Source organism: Monodon monoceros, unplaced genomic scaffold, assembly GCF_005190385.1.
Source record: "Monodon monoceros isolate NGI ecotype Baffin Bay Population unplaced genomic scaffold, NGI_Narwhal_1 Super_Scaffold_2, whole genome shotgun sequence".
Classification (NCBI taxonomy): domain Eukaryota; kingdom Metazoa; phylum Chordata; class Mammalia; order Artiodactyla; family Monodontidae; genus Monodon; species Monodon monoceros.
Genome location: NW_021703776.1, coordinates 83,567,286 through 83,586,496, shown reverse-complemented (window position 1 = coordinate 83,586,496; position 19,211 = coordinate 83,567,286). Strand labels below are relative to the sequence as shown.

The 19,211-nt window shown below is 43.4% G+C and overlaps 1 long non-coding RNA gene across 2 annotated transcripts in view; it reads left to right on the top strand.

The window, feature by feature from the left end:
- LOC114901663 overlaps nucleotides 1-19,211 on the top strand; it is a 145,928-nt gene that overhangs the window by 95,075 nt on the left and 31,642 nt on the right. The window contains exon 6 of one of the 2 annotated variants that reach the window (XR_003795246.1): nucleotides 1,613-2,051. This is a non-coding gene — a long non-coding RNA (uncharacterized LOC114901663). Of the gene's footprint in view, nucleotides 1-1,612; nucleotides 3,735-19,211 lie in introns of those variants that run through there. The other variant, XR_003795245.1, reaches the window with a different exon arrangement.

Genomic DNA, 19,211 nt, shown 5'->3' with positions numbered 1-19,211 from the left:
GGAGAGTGCAGCATCTCTCAAAAGGTAACGATTTGATATTTCAGAGTTGTAAATGGCCATTTAACCTTTCTGCTGCCTGATATAAATGAAAGTAATTTCTAGCAGGCTGGATGACACTTGGTTTATCATGAATCTAAAAATCCCTCACATTTTCTCAAAGCAATTTTGAAGTTGTCATAGTAACGGCATGATATTTGGAGGGTCTTTTTAGTAGTTCTTTAGCTAGAGTTAATTAATTTTATTAACCCTGGACGCTTTTCTTTTTATTCTTCTCTGACAAACAAGGGCCATAATTGCTCAAGTATGTATTTGGTGTTTTTTATTTCTTGGTGACTATAGTTTGAGGACTTGATGTTTTGCAAATTGTTTCAGGAAAGGAACAGGAATGTTAGCAGTTGATTTCAGATAGTTTAAACTTGGGTTTTTAAATACTTCTCTGTAAAATTGCACTACCACTGTAGGACCAGAATTTAGTTTTATTTAAAGAGATGGGTTATGGGAGATGTTCGCTCAAATTTTACTGTGACTTACACAATTAAATTGTGTTGCAACTATCCTCTTTTTTTTTTTTTTAATTCTGCTAGATCCAGAGTAAGAATTGAAGAACACAGAAGGGAAATGTCAGACTTACAGGAGAAAATTATTTCTTTAAAAATGTAACAGTCAGATACAATACCAAAATCGTGTTCCATAAAAGAAAAAGAAATGGATAAATCTGACTTTATCAAAATTGAAAATGCAGCAACAGTGCTCTTTGAAACTCTAAAATACACTAAAATAAATTATCCTCTAGGAAAGTTTGTGGGAATTTTTTTATTGGGAGAAAGTAGGTCAGGATCTTCTGTTAGTAAAGCTCTGTGGCAGAAATTCTTGCCAATATGGCGATCGGTGAGGAAAGAAGCCCCTCTCTTGGGCAAGGAGAGGGTCAGAAGAAAGAATGGTCTGTACCAGGTCTGGATGCTGGGACTTGAAAAAGTATCAGAGGTTGGATGCTTTTGTTTTCTTGTAAAAGTGATCAGAGAGATGTGACATAATACAAAAGGTATCATGTGAGTTCTGTGGGCTTAATGCTAATGCCAGTATCCCTAGTGTTGTGTGGAGTATTTGTTCAACCAGAGGTGGTTCAAGACAGTCAGGGTAGCAGCATGTGCAGCCAACAGCAGTAAAGGTGCTAATACATGTCCAGTGATGTCAGGAGTTACGAGACAGCAGTTTCAAAACACTGCAGTAAACAAGGTCATAGTGTCCCGTTTTGCTGGAAGAAGGTTTGTTTTTATGAGCTGGACAGTACATGGATGAAGTAATTTTTCAAAACAAACATCAAATTTATATGTTGGGTTTTTCTTCCTACTTTTTGGATTAAAAAAAAAATTAACCAGATGAGATTTAGTAAGGGTTACATTTTTAAGCAGAATTATACTTTTTCCCTGTTTTGTTTTGTTTTTTTTTAATTGATTCTCTGTAGTTTCCACAGAGGAAATGAAAATACTGCTGATCTAGGATTCTTAAATGCAGTTTTAGAGAGCAAGGTATGACCCAGCACACGGCAAATGCCAATCACCATCACCAGTAAAACACTCCTTCTAATTTTGTACCTTTCACACTTATTTAGACAGGCATCTACGTGCGAGAAAGTTAATGGCGCAGAATGCTGCTGACTGCATGGTTCTCGTCTTAATACATTTTCCAACCTTGAACCTGAGAATGCCAGAGGCTCAAGTCTCTGAATGCTCGTCTGAGCTGTTATCTGCTGGTGGCCTGGTTCCTGACCTAACAAGTGGGTGTCCCAGGCGTGCGTGTGGTAATAGCAGCAGTGGTGCCACGTGGCGCCCAGAGGTCGCCTTGGTCTGCCCTGGAGATTCCTGGCCCTTGGTGAAGCTTCTGAGTTGAACTGTGAACTTGGGGCATCCTGAGAAGCGCAGGCATTTTGGAGTTCCACAGCAAACCTGGATGTTAAGTGTAAACACAGCTTATAAAGTGAAAGCAGGGGCCTTGAGGAAGGGAATTACCCTCATCTCGTTCCGGACCTGCTTACTGTGCTGGAAAACAAAGTAAGTTTTGTTTGTTTTTAGTCAGTCTCTCCTACATGTTTTTCTTGCTAACATTATTAAACACTCAGCATCTGGCAAATGCCAAGGTTTTTTTTTTTTTTCCTTTTCATTGGGAAGTAGGAGATGAAGTTTGTTAAATAGCTGATTGCTTCTTTTATCTTTTCTGTCTCTCTTCCTGTATCTAGCTGCTGGCTGGCTTGTTAAGAGGTAAAAAGAGACTGAAATTTATCATCAATGAGAAAACAAAAAGTTCTCTTTTTTTCTCTTTTTAAATGGTTCAAGAACTTTGCCATTAATTAAGTGACGGTGGGTGACACAGACAGGGCTTTTTATGAGCTGCAGCCAGGAGCATATCTAGCAAAACAGCCCCAGTTCGCTGCCCTTATTTCCATTGGGAAGCAGGAAGGGTGCGTGTACAAGACAGGTATGAGGACGGGGGTGTCTGCACGTGGGAACTGCAGACACTAGGTGGGAATGGCTGTTGGATAAAAGGCTGTAATTTTAAAGCCTGTCAGGAAATGGAAAGGACCTGAAGAATACAAGTTATTTAATGATGTTGGGAAAATAAATTAATATAAAAATGGGATAAAATGTATAAAGTCCTAACCGAATTTTCCCTTCATGTTAGAAAGTTTCGTGCCTTGTAGATTTATAGAAAATATGTTCAATAACTTTAAAAAATAATAATTAAGAGGCTTCATCTCCGGCACAGAAGATTCTGTGACACCAGCCTGATTCTGACACTTGGCCCGTCTTACATTTTTGTTTGTTTGTTTTTTATGCTGGTCCTGTCTCCAGAGATGTTACATGGCTTGATAAATTTTTAATACAAAGCTCTGTGGTTTTGAAAATGCAAAACGAATAGAAATGCAGAGTGGTTTGTGATTTGTAATTAAAATTATCCTCATAAAAGGGACTGCTTTTACCGGAGAATTTTCTTGACTTCTCTGAACTTAAACAGTGACACTTTGAAGGTAGAAGGGGGCAGCATGTCTGTAGTGTGGCGTTGGAAAGCAGAAGTCAGGGGTCTTAGCTTCTAACTCTAGTGTGGAATACAGTGTGAATTTAAGTTCGGGCTTCTGTGCCGTGGGAGTTCCCATTTTATCTCAAAGTGGTGATGGTAGGACTTGAGGTGTCTGTATTTCGTTTGAAACACTCCAGGCTCCCTATATGAATGTCTGTGAATTATTAATTCAGCAAACATCTTTAAGTACCTTCTTTCTGAAGGTACTTTCAGTGTTGTGCTCAGAGCTATAGTTTTTCACAATTAAATTTACAGACATTTGGTTTATAAATCAAAGATTGCGAACAGTTTGAAACAAGGGTGAATGAGCAGAGCATTACCATCGAAACGGTTTGTTAAAGATGGTGCCAAGTGAGCAGGGCTGTCCCCTCTGAGCTGCCCCTCCTAATTAAAGGGGAAGGTGGCTGCCATCTGTCTTCTTTCATTCAAGGCAGTAGGGGGTCTGGGGTGGAAGGAAGCAACCCCCCCTCTTATTTTTCTCCCACTCTTTTTTATAGTCGGCTTTCTCCCTAGTCAGTGACCCAGAAGGTTATTGATGATCTGTCTATCTCAGAATGAATAGTAACATAAGCATGCAAGGCACTTGCAAAAAAAAAAAAAAAAAAAAGTTTATAACATGAATTTATCCACTTAGAATTCTGCTTGAATTCTGTCTGAGAGTATTGTAATCCCTTTGTTGGTGTCATTGCCCCTTTTGTCGCTGAGGGCACTACTGGCAGAAAAAGTGGGGGGTTCTACTTTTATTGATTTTGTTTTTTCATGAAAAATTGTTTACACTCCACCGGACATAATGTAGAAGATGGCAGCACGTAGCTGTCCAGTGAGGATGTACAGGAATATTATTCTTATCAAAACCAAGGACACCTGTTAATTATTTTACATATATATATATATATATATATATATATATATATATATATATACACCTATATATATATAATCTCAAGGGAAATTGTGGACAAAGAGGTTAACAGGTCTCCAGGATACTCAGTGGTCTGCTGGTCAACTGCAGCTTTTTTGGTCCAGTCATTGAAATAACTTGCATTGATTATCCTTCAGTTAAGCAATAAGCCTTTTAAACCTTTTCTCGTGAGAATAGGTTATTGGAGAGTTTAGTTATAGTTTGGGGTCATGGCTTTAACTGCTTTTGAAACATGGAGTATTCTAACAAAATGATTGAGCTTTCTTGCCTCGGTTTCCACACCTTTAAATGGAAGAAATATGTGCTGCTTTTAAAAATATTTAAGAGAATATGAAATAATACTTTCTGTCTTTGATAGAAAATTTATTATAACTGAAAAATTCTACACCCTTTGGTTATTTTTGTTTTCAGTTTTCATATACAAAACCTAGCAAAGTGCCAGCCGTTATCTGAAAAGATTTGGTCCTTAACACACTCTGTTAAGCCTCCCCAAGAGGTAGATAGTGGACTCCGCAGAATATACTGATTTTTGGAGCTCTCTGTGACGTGGAAATGTGTTTCTTAAACCCATAGCAGTATGTTTGGAAAGCCCAAATGTCAGAGTCATTGTCTGTAATTTTATTTAGAGTAATTTTTCAAATTTGTCATCAACCTGTAATGAGGTTTCTTGGAAACTAAGATGTGCTTATGTTGTTGAACGTTGGGAAGAGCAGTCTGTAGATTCTGGAGACACTGACAACAGTTTGGATTGGATGATACCTGAAAAGTAGCTCATTTCCTAATCACTGAAGGGTACACGGTGCTGAGCGGGCGGGTCTTTTTCGCTTTTTCATGTAATTTGGACATTGAACTAGATGCTTCCCTAACTATCTTTTTAAAGTTGTGATTTACACTAATTTGTTTTTACCCATCAGTATATATTTCAGGGCAACTAAATAAACTAATTAAATGAAGCACATGTATAAGGTGTGACTCTAAAGTAATGCAATTAATATTTTAACTCACAGAGCAAAAGACACATAGACGTGCAAATGGATGTTGCCTCCTTAAAGGACTGTGTTAGCTGGGAAGAATTTAAACTTCTCCTACAGCGATGCCATCTTTGCCAAGGACACATTCAAAACTTTTTTTCGCCATTGCCTTAAAAGCCTCCCATCCTTTTTTATTATCCACAGTGATGGGAATTCTCTGGCCTTGGAGGGTAGGAAGGAGCCAGTAGTTAGGTCTGATGAAAAGGTTTATGATCCATTAACTGATTTGAGTCATTGATTCATGTAAACATTTACTGAGCCACCGACTATATTCCAGCAGTCAGCACTGCAGATTCAGAAACTGGCATGTCAGGGGCCTGCCTCCAGGAGGACAGTTGAGTGGGATAAATGACATGTAAAGAGGTAACATCACAGATTGACAAGTACTATAACAGAGATACACGTGGTGCATGGTGTTGCCAGAGCCCGGCGGGGTTGGAGGGGGGCAGTTAAAACTTGATGGAGGGCTTCCCTGGTGGCGCAGTGGTTGAGAGTCCTCCCGCCGATGCAGGGGACACGGGTTCGTGCCCCGGTCCAGGAAGATCCCACATGCCACGGAGCGGCTGGGCCCGTGAGCCATGGCCGCTGGGCCTGCGCATCCAGAGCCTGTGCTCAGCAACGGGGGAGGCCACAACAGTGAGAGGCCCGCGTACCGCAAAAAAAACAAAAACAAACTTGATGGAAAAATGAGGATTGTTGTGTACGTGATTTATAAAGTGGCTTACATAATAGAATTTTGGAAATGAAAGCCCTGAAAAACACCTTCTACTTTAAGGATAAGGAGATGGGAATTTTATTTCTGAAATTCTTTAATTCTCAGCTAGTTGAAAGCCTTATGAGAAAAGGTGTTCATTCTGTAATAGACATCTTTTTTTTTTTTTTTTTCAAACAAAGAAGTTGTGGCTATATAAAAGGTGAGGTCTGCAAAAGATTTTGGACATTGTTAGAGTAACTCCATGTTCTCCAAAGGAGACTGTTTTTGAGGAATGATTCTTACTTACATGTTAAAATTGAGTACTCTGGACACATTAGATATACCAAAGCGTTACATGCCGTATTGATTGCTGAGAGTAGCTGTCTAGCTTTCGGGAGACAGTGAACTTGAAGCTGGCCTGCATTCTCAGTATATCATGGGAGAGAAAAGGCTTCCTCAGGTCTTCTTTCGTGTTTTATTCCGCGGGGACAGAATTTCTGTCCCACAGCCAATAGGTGATCTCCCTGTGGATAAGTCCACTTAACAGTTATTTGTGGAGTGCCGCTCTATGCCAGGCACTGTTCTAGGAGCTGAGCAGAAGCTTGACAGTTGCAGCCCCCCAGGTGCTGGTACAGCCTCAGCAGGACCCTGTGGGTGTGCACATGCAGCTGCTGTTTCCTGGGTGCCTTTCCTGAGCATGACAGTGTGGGCCCGGACGTCATGCTGCCTGCGGAGAGCTTGGAGCTAAGGCTCCGTGCACAGATGAACATAGAGAAGAGAGATAAAATGTATAAAAGAAAAGACATAAACACACTACACATTTGTAGAAGAGATTTTTCTCAGGCTGGGCCATCAAGAAATGCATCATGGATCGAAGAGGCTTTGGCCAGACCAAGAAAGGTGGTGTTGGACTTGAGGACTGCGAGGGTCTGAGTCCAAGGACACATGAGCAGAGACATATAGAAAGGGATGGGAAGAACTGGTGCGCGGAGTGGGCAGTGACTAATGTGTTGTTGCTGGGCAACAGTGTGTGTATAAGTGACTAACGGGAACAGAAGGCAGCAAAGGTCAGTTGAGGCCGGCCCAGGAGGGCTGTGAAGGCTTATGACTGAACGATTTAGACTGGCTACTAAGTCACGGGAACAGTTGAAGAATTTCGGTCAGGTGAATGACAATAGGATCTTCTGGAATCAGTGTGTGGGGTGGCCTGGACAGTGAGAAAACCATAGCCAGGGAAGCCCAGCAGAGCTGCTGTGATAGTCCAGGAGGGAGGTGCAGGGGGCCTAAGTGAGGGGGCACGACTGGAATGGGCCTGGATGAGAGGGGTTGCCTGGCGGGGAGGAGGATAGAAGCGGAATTACTCCAGATTTTTTTTAAAAAATATTCATTGTTTATTTATTTTGGCTGCACTAGGTCTTCGTTGTAGCATGCAGGTTCTTTAGTTGTGGCATGCATGTGGGATCTAGCTCCCTGACCAGGGAGGAAACCCAGGCCCCGTGCACTGGGAGTGCGGAGCCTTAACCACTGGACCACCAGGGAAGCCCCAACTCCAGATTTTTGAACTCAGGTGCCATTTGTTATTCCTATGTCATTTGCCAGGCATTTCACATACATCATCTCATTCAATCTTAGACTAATCCTATGAGGTTGGTATTTTTGCCCTTATTTCAGAGATGAGAAAACTAAGGCTCGGAGAAAGATTTGTCTAAAGCTGCCCAGCTAATAGGATATAGAGCAGCATATTCCAGGCATCCCTGATTTCCATACCTGTTCTCTTTCTACTGTACTAGGTTTTGAAGAGAGCAGATGTGAGAGAGAAGATGATCCCTGTGCACTCTGTACATGTTCAGATTAGATACTGGTAAGACATCCATCAGGCAACTGGAGTTGTGGAGCTGAATCTCAGGGACAAAGTTAAGAGGATCAGAGACGGGGATTTCAGAATCAGCTGCGTGCTCCTTTATTCAACACCTACTCGCTGAGTGTCCTTATGGACGAGCACCGCGTGGCAGTGGGAATACAGTGCTGAACGAGAGAGCCACGGTCTTACCCTACAGAACAGGCTGGCGAGGGAGACTCCATACTGTGGGGTGACTGTAATGTAGGGGGAGGGGAGTGCAGATTTGCTACAGGCACACCGACCCGGGGCACCTAACCAAGTCTGGGGACCAGGAAGTCTCTGAAGGAAGTTATAGTACTTAACATGACACTTGCATGATGAGTGCCAAGGTAAAAAGGAAGAAAAAGGCATATTCCAGGTAGGGGAACTAGAATGTACCAAGACCCCAGAGGCAAGAGAGAAGCATGATACATCTGAAGAACTGGAAATTATGTGGTGCTGAAACGGAGAAAACAGGAGATACGGCCAGGGGGGTGGGCAGCAGCTAGATCAAGAAATGCCCCAGAAGCTGTATTAGGGGATCTGATCATCTCGTTAAGGACATGGGAAGTGTTCATGGGTTTTAGGCACTGGGGTGATGTGATTAGACTTATGTTTTAGAAGGACCATTCTGTCTGCTGGAGAATAGATTTTAGGGAAGCAAGTACCAGAAGCAGGAAAACTGGTCACGAGTTCACTGGAGAGAGGATTCTAGATGAGAGGTGAGGGTGATCCGGATAGAGAGACTCTGGTTGATGTTTAAGAATGGTAGACATATGGAATTTGCGGGGTTGTTGGATATGGGGGATGAGGGAGAGAGAAGGATAAAAGTTAACATGTAAGTTTCTTAACTGGGCAGCTGGGTTGTTGCTGGTACTTTCCTAGGGGACACGGTGGAAGGATCAGATGTGGGGTTTAGGATTATTAGGTTTGGTTATCCTGCGTAACCAACTGGTATCCTAAATAATTAGTAAAGGGAGCTGAAGGAGAGGGGATCGTGGTCAGAGAGAGGGACATCAGCACGTACTAGTTCAGAAGTGAAGCAGTTCAAGTGATAGTAAGAGAGCAAGGTCGTTGGAGTGGACAGGTCCAGAGGAGGGGAGAGCTGGCCGTGGGATATGAGGAGGTTAAGGAGCTAACAGACCCGTGCTGGACGGGTGTTCATGTGCAGGTTAAAGTCACACAGGTTGCTGGCAGGACTTGCAGGGGAGAGGGTCAGCGTGTAGGTCGGTCACTACCTGCTGCGTAGGTGTGGAGGTTGGGCACTGAGGTGTGTGAGTTGAAAACGTGATTTCCACGGACTGCGTGCACAGCGTCAGAGCGAGGAGAGGAGCTCGAGGAGAGAGTGAAAGGGCCCTAGGACTCACCTCTGGGGTGGGGGGGTAAGGGGTGGGAGGATACCGCGGAGGAGCTTCCAAAGGGGAAAACGGGGAACTTCGGAGCCTTAGAAGGCCAGTGGACGTTGGTGCTGCGGAGAGGAACTGTTGAGAGGTGCCCCACTAACGCAGGGGTAAGGGGTGGGGGGACTGTGAGAGGCCTTCGGATTGCTGAGCCCAGAGTCATGAGTGCCTTTAAGGGAGAGGCTCATGGAGTGGTGGGGGCGGGGCATGCAAGCCGTGGAGGAGTGAGTGGGAGTCAATGGGTACCGGCAGCAAGCATCACCTACACTTGCGACAAATTTTAGGTTGAAAGAAAAGACAGAGAATCTTCTGGTAGCTGGAGGGATAGAATCTATTATAGCATCTAATAGTCCTATTGTTTTATATCTTTTGACAATCTTCTAGTATTCTCTGCTGTGTGTCTTTGGTCAAATTATTTACCCTTTCCCTGCTTCTTTTGCAAAATGAGTACCTGCCTCGTGGGGTTGTTGTGAGGATTAAATGAGTTGCAAAGTAGTGCCTTGCACATAGTAAGTGCCATATAAATGGTGGTTAATAAAAGCAAAGTCGGAAGCATGTATATCAACTGTCACATTTTGGGCACTTTTCCCTGAGTGTTCACAATAATTCTGTAGTGTAAGTGGCAGTGACCTCATTCTACAAACAAAACAGAGGCCTGGAGAGTTTTAAGGAACTTATTCTAGGTCATGCTGCTAATGAGTGGTGGAAGAGAGAGACAGGGCTCCTTTGACCTGATCGAAAGTCGATTGTCCTCCCACGGGCTCATGCTTGTGTGTGCCCTCGAGCTGTTGCAGAAAGAAAGCTGGACTTGGAGCCTTCCTCGGCTAGAAGCTGGGGAGCAGTTTTACTCTGCATGTCCCCCACCCTGTTCGTTTCACTCATTTGTCTTATCTGTCTGGCCTGTATAGGTACTGAGTTTGCAGCCCTTGTTCTAAAGGCTTGTCCTTTCTGTGGACTGGAGTACATTCTCCTGACTCTTCCTACTTACTATTCAGATACCATCTTCTATGTCTGCTTTCAAGGTTTTTCTTCAGCCTTAGAATTCATCTCTAAAGAAATGGGTGCCTCATCTGAATTTCTTGCCTCTAATCTGGTCTCAGAAAGTGAAGTTGCTGTGCATTCTTAGAGGCTTTTCCTGCAGCAAAGGATCGTCTGAACACCATCTCTTCTGAAAGGATAGTGTGATGGTTAATTTTATGTGTCAACTTGGCTAGGTCACAGTACCCAGGTATTTGGTGAAACACCAGTCAAGAAGGTGAATAAAAATACCTGTTGAAGGTATTTTTAGCTGAGATCATTTAAATCAGGGGTGTTGAGTAAAGCTGAGATCAACATTTAAATCAGGGGTGTTGAGTAAAGCAAACATTTAAATCAGGGGTGTTGAGAAAAGCAAATTATCCTCCATAAGGTATGTGGGCCTCATTCAATCCATTGATGGCCTTAAGAGGGAAAGATTGTTGTCCCCCAGGGATGAAGGAATTCTGCCTCCAGACTGCCTGCCGGCTTGAGACCACAGCATCATCTCTTCCCTGGGTCACCAGCCTGCCCTGCAGATTTCGGATTTGTCAAACCCCAGTGGAATTGGCCTAAGCATTTCCTTAAAATTCCATCTCTTGATCTCTGTCTCTTTTTCCCCCGCCCCCTCCACACCACATCCTATTGGCTCTCTTTCTCTGGAAAACTCTGACTAATATAGACAGGAAGATACAGAAATTTAAACTGTTCAGCTGCTGTTGATATTAGCAAAAAACGGCATCAGGGCTCTCTAGGCATTCCTGGTGGAGATGTATATTGCTTGTCGTGTAGGTGAGGAGAGTGAATTACAGAAGGGATGTGGTGCACCCAGTGTGATGCAGAAAGAAGATGTGAGGGCCAAGGAGAGGACTCCCGACTCCTCGGGTGTGGTTCAGTTGCTCTCTTGCTATTTGGCTCTCACATGCCTATTAGCAGCATAATAAAGGTACTGGGTTTGCCAGGCATAATTATTGCTAACATTTATAGACTATTTTTCTAGGGCTCAGGTCTATCATAATTGCTTCACAGATGTTAGTGATTTTAATTCTTACAACTACCCAATGAGATAGGGACTGATATTAACCCCCTGTGACCGATTTTACACACCGAGCCCCAGTGAGCAGCATGGTCATTGCTGCACAGCAGGTGAGAGAGCCAGGCGTGGGGCCCAGGCAGCCTGGCTCCAGAGCCTGTGCTCCTAACCCTTCTGCTCTACTGCTTCTCAGTCTAAGATGTCCTGAATGTAGCCTCTCATCTGTCCCTTTGGGGCCATCATCTAGAACCTTCATCATGGTTAGTGGTGCTTTGGTAGGGCTTTTTGTTTTGTTTTGTTTTGTTTTTCTGTGGTACGCGGGCCTCTCACTGTTGTGGCCTCTCCCGTTGCGGAGCACAGGCCCCGGACGCTCAGGCTCAGCGGCCATGGCTCACGGGCCCAACTGCACCGCGGCATGTGGGATCTTCCCGGACTGGGGCACGAACCCGCGTCCCCTGCATCAGCAGGCGGACTTTCAACCACTGCGCCACCAGGGAAGCCCAGGGCTTGTTTTAAAAGAGAAATGCTCTAAGTGATTTTTCAAGAGGCCTTCCAGTGATACTCTCTTGCTACCTCCTTGAGAAACAGAAAACATTCCCATTATAGCAACAGTATGGGGTATATTCTTGCTGGGGTATATTTTTAGCGACTAGACTTTCCTGTCTAGCTCAGTGACACTGTTGGCTACCTGACTTGCCAAAAGTCATACAGAAATGTGATCAAGTGGTGATGTGGCTTAGTTCCTTGTCCAGCAATTTGGGGTGTGTTCTGGGGAAGAAGGTGGCAAACTTCTTTGTGGGTGTCCTTCAGTTCTCTGAGGAAGTAACCCTCGTAACTGTCATTTATGGGGCCTTTAGTGTGCCAGGGACTGTTTTAAGTGCTTTACAAACATGATCTCCTGGAATCTTCTCAACATTATCATCCCATTTTACATATAAAGAAAGCAGTAATTAGGGAGTTAAACTGTTTTCCAGGGCAGGATTTAAACCTCATCTAATGACCCCAGCCCTGTTCTCAGTCACTCTGCTGTACCTCTGCCGCCAGCTCCCTGGTGTCCATGAGGGCAGGAACTTTGTTTTTCACTGAGTTCATCATCATATTTCTGCATCTACCAAGTGCAGTGCCTGACACGTAGTAGGTTCTTATACATATATGTTGAGTGACTGACGGACTCACTCCGTTCTCTGAGATCACTCCCAAATAGCCGTGGGGATGGGGAGAGAGGGTATTACAGAGCATGTGGGTTTAGCCCTCAGGCACCTATTTGAGGGTGTTTTCTCCTCAAGATGAGCCTATCAGCCTGGGCTTCAGTCAGTGCTACATGGCTCTGTCAGTAGCTCTCCCTCCCAAAAGAAATCTGCATGGTACTGTGTACATCCCTGTCATTAGCATTCAGGACCGACTTTTCATAGCTGGTATGCCACACTGGTCTAGGGCAACAGCTAAGGAATTCTGGTGCTTTTAAGGAATCATCAATTATGTATTTTTAAAACATTCCTTAAACTCTCTGTTTCTTTAATTATTCCAGGTTCCTCTTTGTCTCTCCTTCTGTCTGTGTCTCTCATGCTTTCTTGGTCTTGCACACATGCACACACATACCCCTTAGTTTGTCACCTACCTATCTCACAAACATATATATCTCCTTTCTTTTTCAGTGAAATACGCAGTATACTTGGAAAACCACTTTGTAAAATGAAACTGTATGATTTATATTTATATTTTGTCTCATTTTTTCCTCAAAATTCCTTTCCTTTGCTTCTCATAAATGAAAACCAGATACTGTATTCAGTACCATTTATGTAAGCTTATTTTTCCTCTTGGAAATAGTAAGTTATGAAGATGTTCACCGAAAAATTACTGTTAATGTAAGAAGCCTTAGAATTTACATCCAACTCAAGGCCATGCAGAAATGCAGATTCACTCAGTAAGCGCTCACTGACAGCCTGCTTTGTGCCAGACTTCACCTCCTCTTAGCTTTGGAAAGCTTCAAAGTGGGGCAGTTTATGTTTGGGAATGACCAGTTAAAATAGCAAGACAGGTAGGCAAGAATCTAACTTTCAGAAATTTAAATGGGGTGGGGGGTGGGGGGCGGAAGCATGCATCAAAACAGGTCACAGTCTTATCTTATTGGAGCTCCAAAATTAATAAGTACATTTGAAAGATGTACTCTGTCAACCTTCTTAACGGAATTTTTGCTGGCACTCCTCTTTTTGAATCTCTGTTCTGAATCGTTTATTCTTTTTATTTAGTAAGGAGGAAGAAAAAGTTCTCCTTAAGAATTCATTAGAAATTAACATTAATCTCAGCATTTAGTGTTCTTCAGAATATGATGATAAAGACTGATTTGAAAGGGCAGTGCCTAGTTTGATCAGCCATGGAAAAGGAGGACAGGCCATGGTCCTGGCCAGCGCATCTTCGCCATGGTGGAAAAATGGTGTTGCTTTAATTGTAATTCTTTCATTCCCTTCCTTGCCAAGCCCACTGGCTTCTGTTATAACATGTGGCGACTTCTCCCTTGGAGACTGACTCAGTCCAAGTTGCCATAATATTTAGGACCAGTTACAAAGACATTTCTTCCCCTAAACCCATGCCAAATCTAAATCAAACTGTCTTCTCCTCCCTGGCCATTCAGATAGATCCAGTTCCTATTTGAAAAGCACAAGGAATACACAGGCCTCTTTTTGTTTCATTGCCTGTTCGAACAGATAAATAAACAAGGCACATCATGCCTAGTGCTGCTTTGAGCTTGGTCACTTCCTTCAAAAATAGACTCTGATGCTGTGTTCATTTTAAGAATTGCAACTTAGATGCTCTAGAAAAAAGAAAGCGTATATTTTAAGTCTGTCTACAATAAACTGCCGCTATCAGTGCTGATGGGGGAGAGAAGGGTAACTCCACAATCACGGGCCTTCACCAGGTGAGGTGCTGGGCTTCTCCTGGACGAGCCTTGAGAGACCCAAGCCCGGGCAGGACAGGGAGACGTTCTCGTCCTTAGCGGCCTTGGATCGTCCACCTGCTAAACAGGGAACGCTAAACAAGTAATATCAATCAATCCATTTTGTTTTTAAGAAAGAGAGCCTAGCGAAAAAAGGTCCCCGATAAGTAAATATGTTCTGACCTCTAAACCTAGTCATTTTTTTTCCCTTGGCATTTGATCCATGTATTACATATGCGTTTTATTCATCCTTGTAAAAATAATTATATTCTATAACCCAACTTTATGAGTATACATTAATTTCTTCATATTTTTAGCAAGATTTACTCTCCTTCACTGCTTAGTTTGTTTTAAAGTATTAACTTTCAGCACAGTTCATTTTTACGGGTTGTATTTCTGTCTTTTTAATTTGTTGATTATTTGATATATACAAAAGATTATGCATAACATACACGTAAGCTCTCAAGCACAGTTTTAAAAAATGTACTCCAGTGACCCACCACCTGCTTTAAGAACTAGAACATTACAGATGCTTCTGGATCCCTCTGTGAACTTCCTTCCCACTATTCTCCACCTTCCTTGCAATTCTGAAATTTGTGTTTTTAATTCTCTCGATTTATTTTAAACAAACATATAAATCTTATCACACAAATGTGCGTTGCTAAAGGTATTTTGAGATATGTAAAAAAATGGTGTCACACCATGTGTAGTTTTTTGTAGCTTACGTTTTTCCCCCATATCATATTTGTAAAAGTCACCCATGTTTTTGGGAGTATAGCTGCAGTTCCTCTGTGTACATTGCTGCAGTGTTCCAGAGGTGTGAATGTATCACAGTTTACCCATTATCTTGTTTATGGGGAGAGGGGAGAAAAAGAAGGAGTTCTGTTTTAGTCATGTTGACTTTGAGATGCCTGTTGCAATTCCAGTGGAGATGTTGACTTGGCAAGTGGATAATCAAGTTTGTATTTCAGGGGAGAGGTCTCAGATGGAGATACCAGCATGCAGATGGCCTCTAAAGCATTATTTCTCCAGCCGTTTCTGGAATGCTATTGAACCTATGGATTGAGATTTTTATTTAAAAAAAGTTTTTATCTTTCTTTTTGCTTCTGGTCTTTCCAGTCTGCCTGGTCACTTTGCTGAAGTGTGACTTGTAAAAGAATAAATGAGGAGAATATGAACCTCAAAGAAAACAGGGGAAAGTGTCTTGCAAACTCTAAAGGGGTGTAGAAGGTTAGGTATTTTATTATAACCTCTCTCATGGAGTTTCATTCATTACAACTGGAACTCTCTATAAATCTGCTTTGGAAGCTGAAAAAATATATACTTAATAAATTATTACATTTGATTTTAATACCTTGTTAACTTTTAGCTAACAGCTAATGTTCACCTAGTGTTTACTTTACAAGAATTAACGCATCTAATCCTCACAACAGCCTGTGACAGGTAGATGGTATTTATTCATACCTTACAGACGAGAAAACTAAAGCTCGAAAATGGTAGACTCAGGATTCGAATCCACAGAGTTGGCTCCTAAAAGCTGTGCTCTTACCTAATATGTGGGACTGCCCCTCATTTCAAGGACAGGTTTCAACCAGTTCCTTCAGCTTCAAGCTTTCAAAAATTTTATGGTCACATTTCAGCATGGCCACCTTGAGCCAGCTACAAAACAGCACTCAAGGCCCTGGGCCCTGGCAAAGGGCCTCGTCTGCACTGACTTAGTTGCGCCACTGGACCAGCCTCAGACCTCACAGGGCACTGCCCACCTGCCAAGTGTCCACTGTGTGCCCGTTTCAAATGATGCACTTGATTTAAGTTCCCTGCCTGAAGCCACCCAGTGAATCAGTAGTGGGCCAGGGACTGTGATCCGGGTCTCCTGCCTTTCAGGCACTGCATTTGTTCTGTGTTAATAAACCGTATTTCTCCAGGGGATCTGGCAGAAATTTGAAAGTGCTTAATTTTACTGCAGTAAATACTGAGAATCCTTTTTAAAGCATAGAAACCAAGCCCCAGGCAGGGAAAACATAATTTGCTCTCAGGGCCTTTGACAAACTCACCTTGGCACTGGGATTAGATCATAGATCGCTGGCCTTGATTCCATCGCCCAGTGGAGCTGGCTGAAGGGGTCAGGACCTCTGCTGTGGCCACGAGGCGGCAGTTGGACCTGGAAATACTCTTGCAAATGAAGCTGGAACGCATGACGTCCTACCCACAGAATCAGCATGTCACAGCTGCTTGCCATCGGGGGTGTGATGGGGAAGGCTACATTCCTGGGACATAGGTGATACAGGTCAGGACCCAGGTGAATTAGCCCAGCAGTCAGAGCTAACACCTTTCTTGCCTTTCTTGCTCTGTGATGGGTGCCGTGCAGTTAACTCCCTACGGTTGTGAACGTGCCATGTTTTCTAAACCCTAGTCAGTCAAGAAGAAATTATAGGCATCCAGAAGGGAGAACAAAATCTGAATCATAAAGTACTTGAGTGCAGAGGGCACAGGGAGTGATTTTTTTATTTTGTCATCAGAAGAATGCCAGATGTATTGTAGACCCTCAACCGATAACACTTGTGATACACTGATAGAGAAAAACTGAGAGAAAGGATTGAGCAAGATGAAAGCTGACTTGCCAGGGCTGGTCTGGTTGTGTTCACATGGGAGCTGGGTTTGAAGGCAGTTTTCGCAGGAGACCCTCAGCGTTAAGGTGCACAAGGGCAGGCGTTATTTCTTTTAATTCTCGTAATTCCCACGGCAGCCACAGATGATGGGAGTCGAGGTTCGTCTCTGCCCCGAAAGAAGGGCTTTAGGCATTCGTGGCAAAAACGGACCTGATTAGGTCTGCGCTTGGCTCAGCAGGTTAACTTTCCTGTCGGTAACTGTTCCTAGACAAGGTGCTTCAAAGCTATGATGATCGGTTTGGGCTTGTCTGTGTTCACACTTTCTCTGTGGTGCAGGTGATTTTGCTGCCACTTCCTGCGGCCCTGCCGGTTCAGAGCCTGCGCAGTGAGCAGCCTGGCGGCCAGATGAGGCAGCAGACGCGGCCTTTAAGACCTGGGGCTGCATCCTGACTCTGTCAGTCGCGGGCTGTGTAAACTCAGGCGAGCCCTCCACAGTCCTGTGTTGATGACCGTGCCCGTCACACCCCCATAGGACGTGCTGCATGAGGAAAGGGCTCCTTGGATTGCTCCCCCTGGAGCCAGGTGACGGGAGGGGTCTCGAGCATCCTCTTAGTGACACTACCTGCCTTCCTAGCTGTCAGGTCTGATGTTGTCCTCTGCCCCCAGTGACCCTGCTTATTATTGGTAAATGATTTCCTCATTGAGAGGCATCCTTTACCAGAAGCTACATTTCTATGTAGGTGGTAAAAATGAGAAGAGTTGCTTGAGAGCTAGTTCTGCCTTCACATGGATATATCCAAAGTTAAAATCGGGCTTTGTGTTTCCAAGAGATGTTGAATGAATAAAAAGGGCAGAAATACTGGACCTTGGTCACAGTTCTTAAACTGTTCACTTAAGAAACATAGCTCTGTATTTACACACAGATAAGCTGAGAAGTCAGTGAGCAGAGCTACCTGCTGTAGTGGCTGTTGTACAGATAAAACATGAAAGATCTAGGAGCTAATTATTCCTTATTTTTGTGCCTCCGTGTCACATACATAATAATTTTAATTTCATGCCAAAAGAAGCACTCCTTGTCTTTGCTAAAACCAGTGTAGCTGCTGTTGCAACTCTTGTCTTCCTTTCCTTCCCTCCCTCCCTTCTTCCTCTTACTACTTCTTTCTTCTTCCCTCCCCACCCCTTCCCCACCCTCCTTCCATCCATCCCACGGTGTTTATATAAGGAAAACACAGACACTAATCCTGCCTTCATGGAATGTACAGACTAGTGGAAGAAACAGGCAGTGTACAGATGCACAAAGGCAACTGCAGGTTATGATGTGCTATGAAGAAAAGAAGCATGTACAGTAAGAGTCTCAATAAAACCTTGTGTTTGCCTCTCCGTGTACATATTAGAAATTAAGGAGAGTGACGGAGCTGTTCTGTTGTCACCTATTGGAGGGTAGATTTATAAGCATAAAGACTGGTTTTAGAGACTTCCCTGGCGGTCCAGTGGTTAAGACTCCGTGCTTCCACTACAGGGGCACAGGTTCCATCCCCAGTTGGGGAAGATCCCACATGCCACGAGGCATGGCCAAAAAAAAAGGGGGGGGACTGGTTTTATAAAGCTACCTACTACGGAATCACTGTTGGAGATTAGTATTATGAGTTTGTTTCCATATAGGTAAAGAATAGATAGATAGATAGATAGATAGATAAAAGTTAGTTTTTCCTAACAAGCATAAAAGACAATTTGTGAAAACCAATGTCTCATGTGTGCATTATAGGGTTGGCTGATGACTGTTGGTTGAGTTGTAATAACCTGGAGGAGAAGCTTTTATTTTATTTTATTTGTTACAAATAAGTGTAGAGCAAGGCTGTACATATTCTCTGGCGCTTTCAGAGGAATTTGGAAAGGGAGAGCTCATTTCTGTGGTATTTATGATAGCTGTCTGTTCCTAAAGATGATTTCATGGAAAATTCCCATCAGTGTCCTTAGACTGAAATCAGGGATCGGGTCTGCTGTTCATGTAAGACTCAGTGGGCAAGAGAGCGTGGAAGGAAAGCCACCGCCCCGCTGAGGGTGGCCACCCTGGCCGGCAGGTCGGCCAGCTCAGGCTTAACTTCTGAACGTGGATACCTCTGCACATGTGCTGGGAGCTGAACGTGGATATCTCTGCACATGTGCTGGGAGCTGCTGGGGTCAGTGCACTTCGTACTTCCTGTCACCTGAAGAGAGGGCTCTGGAGCTCGGGTCCTTCCCAAGGTCTCACCACTAAAGCGAGCAGAGACAGTGCTTTCAGTTCAAGCAACATGTCCAGGGTTTAAATTCTCACAATCCATCTTTGAGTCCCCTCGGGACAGACCTTGTCTCTTCTTCTTTGGCCCTTCTGACTAAAAGCAGCCAGGATTTTTAAACTGACTGACCTTTAAAGATTTCCGAACAGAGGAGAAAATTAGAGCAGAAACCTATTAAAGCTGAAGGTTATCTTTAAAATTACCTTTTCTCATTAGGAGTAGAACACTAGATCATTGAAAGTTTGTTCATGTTTGTGACTGATTGTATATTTAAATAATTTAAAAATCAGTACCTCATTTTAATGTTGAGTTCACTTCACGTCCATATCACCACCATCATTTC